At 31.7% G+C, this 5,842-nt stretch overlaps 1 non-coding gene across 1 annotated transcript; it reads left to right on the forward strand.

Moving 5' to 3' along the window:
* The first annotated feature begins 142 nt into the window (after nucleotides 1–142).
* TRNAM-CAU (transfer RNA methionine (anticodon CAU)) lies at nucleotides 143–215 on the forward strand. The gene has a single exon. It is a non-coding gene; the product is annotated as a tRNA-Met (tRNA).
* The last annotated feature ends 5,627 nt before the right edge of the window (nucleotides 216–5,842 follow it).

Raw genomic sequence — 5,842 nt, forward strand, 5'->3', positions numbered from 1 at the left:
TGTAAAAGTAGCTGATATCACGAAAACATTTTAGTATCTAATATCCTACAAGAATTTCACTAAAATTTTTTCAACTGCTCACCCTTGGGATCTAAGCATAGTACGCATACATTATAAGGCATTTCTCCCGCCTTCTTAGCATGTCTTCGTGGTGTAGTGGTCAGCACGCTCGACGCATATTCGAGAGGTTCATGGTTCGAGTCCCGGCGAGGACATTGCTCATCTTTCATCTTTCCTGCTTCGAAATAACTTAATGTCTCTACAATGGCGCCCGAACTAAAAAAAGTGGTGGTTGATGATTCTCCACCATCAGGATTTGGCGACTGGGTCCCCTAATCCCCAGTCGCCCTTTAAAAGTTGTAGTATATGAGGTATTTATCCCGCCTTCTTAGCATGCCTTCGTGGTGTAGTGTCAAGCACGCTCGATGCGTATTCGAGGTCTCCGTCCGACGCGAGTCCAGAGGTTTGAGTCTCGGCAAGAGTATTGCTTATTTTTCTTCTCTCCTGCTTCGAAACAACCTAATGTCTCTACAACATACTTTCCTTCATGTATTTATGCTTTAAAGACAAGAAACAATGCGAAGAGGCCCCCAAGACCTTTATTTTAATGAACCAGACTTCTTATCCTTTTGTTTTTCTATACTTTTGCTTTCATCAATATCCAAAAGAATACAATGAATTAGCTAGGTTTACAGTTTATTAGAAAGCGTATGCCACTTTAGGTTTGTTGTTATTCTATTTCGATTTTCTGCTGTTTGCATTAGCTTGCCGGGCAAAGGTTTGCTTGCTGCGATTTATCGCAAATGATCAATCAGGGCAAGCATAGGTTTAAGTTAGGCTTTCCAAATGTTGTATACAACATTCAATTTTAATTTGATTGCGGTACTTCCAGCTAAAATGTCAGATGGGACAAAAAATTGTCTAACAGTTTTTTACGGTTGATAAACAGTTATTTAATACTTTACATTTAATAGCGTAACCGTGTAAAGAGAATATTTACAGAGTCTTCTTTTTTGAATTTTTTGGAAAAGGATATCAGTAAATATTATAGTTAATGCTGTTTCAGTAAATTTTATAGTTAGCAGTGAAATTTATAGTTAGTTTTATAGTTTCATAGTAATTCGGGATATCACTAACACGATTACATTATATTAAAAGAAATTATCGTTAGGACTCTTATGCTGCAAATTATGTTTTCTCAGATTGTCCATAAAAATTTTAGAACTACACTTATAATTTGAAAATTTTTGTTAAGGAACATTTTAACTATATGTGTGAATTTAAACTTATCAGTTATTATTTATATTTTATTATAAATTATGATATTTAATGCAAATTAAGACTTAATGGGAGTTATGATTTATCTTTTATGAATAAATCTTATCATGCAAAATAAAAATAATATTCTAAAATGTTTGGGCTTTTCACCACTTCATATTCAAATCTGAGGAAAGTACGAAATCTGTTTATAGTTAGTTTTGCTAAAGTTTTTATTAATTTCTTAATGCCGGTTGGTTTCTAAAGAGAATCAATTTCCTAAGCATCGAAATCTTTAATACGTATGTTTATTTCAGTGTTATGAGAAGATTACCCAGTTTTTTCATTAATTCAAATAGTTCTTACTATGGGGTTATCAAGATATTTGACAGTAATTATGACACAAGGGAGAATTACATTTTCATGCAATTATGAATTATTTTCCACCGTTCTACCCGTTGATTTTAGCTAAGTACTTTTGATCAAAACATAATTCTTTTATGTGCGTTCTCATTATGAAATACTAAAGGGCGCGCATGTATGAGCACTCAGTATACTGGAACTTCAGTAACACGTTTTATGATATCGATATCTTTCGGATATCTGGTATTTCTTTTGATCCTTTCGGAGTGGCAATCTTAACATCCTTTCTTTAGAAAGACAATGCTTTTAAATGAACAGACAGACGTTTGATAGAGACTTATGGTTTCAGAGAAGTTTTTAAATAGCAATGATTTTTCTTAAATCTATTTAGTAATAAGTAATGTTTTTGAGAACGTAAGTTTTTTATACCCCTTGCTATCAAGCGCTCATGAAATAAGAATTGACATAAAATCTAAACTAAATTTTATAGTTTGCATTTTGCTAATTCGAATTTGACTATTTCTGCCATTTCAAAATTTCCTATTATACAGACAGAATTTTAAAAAATGTTTCAACTATTAATTAAAATAAAATTAGATCCTAAACTTAGATTTAGATTGTTATTTTAAACTTAGTTCAAAGGTATATGTTATCACTTTCCATTCCAGCGCGCTATTCGATAAAGATTAAATTGTAAACTGATGTATTTGTTTTTTACTTCAAAACTTACACAAGTTCGATTGATCGAGTTTCTGCTGAACTGAGATTCAACCCCGAAATTATTCAAGTATCCAGAAATGAGTGCTCTTTTAGCTAAAACTCTGATCTTCCTTTCTTAATCTTTCTGAGAAACAGTTCGTATTCAGAATTTTAATAGTGTATCTTTCGCATGCATGTTCATAATAGTACGTTCAATACATTTTGGACGTAAAATATAGGAATCAGGAAATCATAAAAAAATTGAAAAATTTTATAAAATTATATTTTAGAAATTAATTTTGTTCATCAGTAAGTCTGGTTGTTTTCATCGTGATACCTTCATAAGCGTTTAGAAATATTTGTTGGTATGTACTATATTATAAAGGATTTAAAAAAAATGCAATACATTTTATACCTAATAATGTTAACGACTATTTTATGTTTCAGCTTATCATTGATCCATATCCATTTGGAAAAACAGAGAGAAAGCTTTTCTAAAAAAAATCGAAAATTCCTCAATCAAACTCAACTGCACTGCAGAATAATCGTGCTCCAAAATGCAAACAAAACCTTAAATTATTCTAAGATTTCCTGGATTTCCGAAACACTACAAGTCGTCTTCCGAAGTTATGTAAAGTCATCCTCCGCTGCCTATTAGTCCCGACATACTATTTCGATATCAAATGATCTTTTCTGTGCTACGTCATGAAGAAACTATGTTTTACATCACATAATGTATAAAAACGTTGTCCAATTAAATGGCAATTTTAATCTGAAATAGCGGTGTTGAATACATTTCCAGAATTAAGTTGTTTCATGCATGCAAATTTCAGTTTAAGAATATATCATATAGAGTGTAGACATTTTCCCGAAGTAATTATGCCATTTCTTGACAGCAAAAACCTTCGTTAAATTCTTAGTACGAATCCCGGAATGCGAAAATTTTGAGAATTTGACTCTGCGGCTGCAAATTACCCCAGCAAATTGTACCATTTTCCACATGTTAAAATTAAAACAATGAAACAATGAATGACTTACAAAAAACAATGAAAAATTTTAATTCACAAATACGAATTATTTCAATAAATAACTGAGCAAAATGAGGATTCGGTATAGTTATACTCTTTCTTAATGTCAATAAAAAATATGAAATGAACCATTTTGCCGAAAAATATTTTAATCTTAAAATCGGGACAACGTATTTTGTCATTTAATTTCTATGTGCTGAAATCGTTTTTTTAAACAATGTGCGTGCCGATATTTTGGAAACGCAACTCTTTTATTTCTCATAGAGCCATTTTAGAAAATACGCCGAGTATGCTCTATTTTAGTCAAATGATACATTAAGTATTTTGCACTGACATTTTTGATGACAGAAAGTCACTTTTCCGTTTACCTGGTAGTGACATAATAGGAAAACAATAAATCAGTTGAAATGCTTAACGAGCGCGTTACATTTACCTTCCGTGTTTAAAACATGCACGTCACCCTGTTATCAGTACTTACAAAAGAACGCAAGGGAACATGATTGCTCTCCATCAACTCAAAAGTTCTGCTTTTAGGAAACATTATTATATTATCTAACGAAACTAACAGATAAGAAGGACAGTTCAACGTCTTTCTCTTAGCGTTCTGTGTTTAACAGAAAGACATCTTAAAGATTTGTCAAATGTCGAGCTAAAGCATTAGATGACACTTATTTTTGCGAAGCGCGAGGTATCCTTCTTCCCCATATAACTAATGGTGCGTTGCATCGAAACCTCGTTTCTCAGACTTCGATAGGTGACTTCGCTGTTGCATGACTTACTGATGAAATAGAATGCAAAAAAAAAAAAAAAAAGGAGAAGAAGAATATAGCTTATGGATGCTGTTTAACATTGCAGGTGGCAGGTAATTGTGTCATTCCTAGTTCAGGAAAGATGTAGTTATTAGTTCGCTTTGATGATGACACGATGGATGAGTTTTGCTTTACATAAAAGATTGCAAATGTAAGTGAATGTAACACTGTCGCAAGATACCTAAAAATGGTACTTGTATGAAATTGTCTCGTAGGGGAAAAAAACTAGCGTAAAATGTAAAGTAAATCTACAAATAAAAAACGACCTGCGTCACTTTACTTTTGTGAGTATCATGAGCATATTTATTAACTACCAATGAAGAATGTACATTAATTTAGATAAATCAAGCTATTTTTTAATCATCCATTTTGCCATTAAAGATAAAGTGTTTACCTTTGAAAAATAGCCTCCCTAACTTTCCGTATTTACTTTTACAAATATTTTTATTTTTATGGTCATCTTTCAATAAAAATCTGCAGTTTTTTTTTTTTTTTTTTTTTTTTTTGAAAATGCCTCACGAATTTCATGGAATGGAGCTTTTTATTTAGCAAATTTGCCTCAGATGGAGTTGATTCTGACCGCATATTTCTCAACAAACGTTTAATAGGGATAGGGATACACGAATTTAATAGGGACAGATTTAATACACGTTTTCAACACACGGTTTAATAACGCGATTAATTTTCCATTGACGAAGATATGACATTAATTCGATCCAGAGCTTTTCACAATTCTGTCTCTGAAATTTTAATGCATTTCAGTTCATTTAGCTTTTCCTTGGTTTCAACTTATAGAGTGTGATTTTATATTAAAATCTAAATTTCGTAAATATATATTTTCAAATCATGTTTGAACAAAACCTTGTTGCAAGAATGGTAGAACACGGGATGTCGTTACACTTTTTTTAGGGTGTGTTTTGGAGGATGGATAAAACTTATTCTAGGAATGCCACTTGTTCTAAGGTTATTTACAATTAGCTTGTTTACTCTTAGAAGTTTTGTTTGAAGCTCACATTATAAAGTATTTTCCCCCTCCTTCCAGCATGCCTTCGTGGTGTGATGGTTAGCCCACTCGGCGGGTATCCGAGAAGTCCAGTTTCGAGATCCGGCTAGGGCATTCCACATTTTTTATGTCTCCTGCTTCAAACAATCCTGATAACTCTACAACGTTCCTTAGATTCAAAATTCAAGAAAACTACTAGTTTGAAGTTTTATTGCAGGAAAATTATAATTTCCAAAACTATACACGTTAAAGCTGTTAAATCAAATTAAAAACCTTCTGAATTTTTAAGCATTTAAGTTTCAGATTAGTTTATTCAGGAAAATACAAAAAAAAATTATTAAACCACATCTACTCAACAGAGCAAACCAACAATGTTAATTAGCAAAAACTCTTCGATGAATTAAGTATTGAATTAATAGCAGTTTTTTAAGTTAATATAAATAAAGAAGCATTATGAATTTGTTGTCATATAATATTTAACCTATTTATTTTTATTAAAAAAATAAAAAAGCGCCTAACCTTCTTACGTTCAATTAGCGTCCGTTATATAATGAGTATCTCAATTTAGCTAATTTTTAATACTTCCAAGTATTTTCAAAATCTCCCTTCAGTTAACATGATCTTGTAACTTAAAGTCAAAATACACCGTACTATGAAGAACCTGGTAAACAAGTTAATACAAT

Source organism: Stegodyphus dumicola, chromosome 3 (assembly GCF_044657685.1).
Source record: "Stegodyphus dumicola isolate Sdum_Otavi_A_Nest chromosome 3, ASM4465768v1".
NCBI lineage: Eukaryota > Metazoa > Arthropoda > Arachnida > Araneae > Eresidae > Stegodyphus > Stegodyphus dumicola.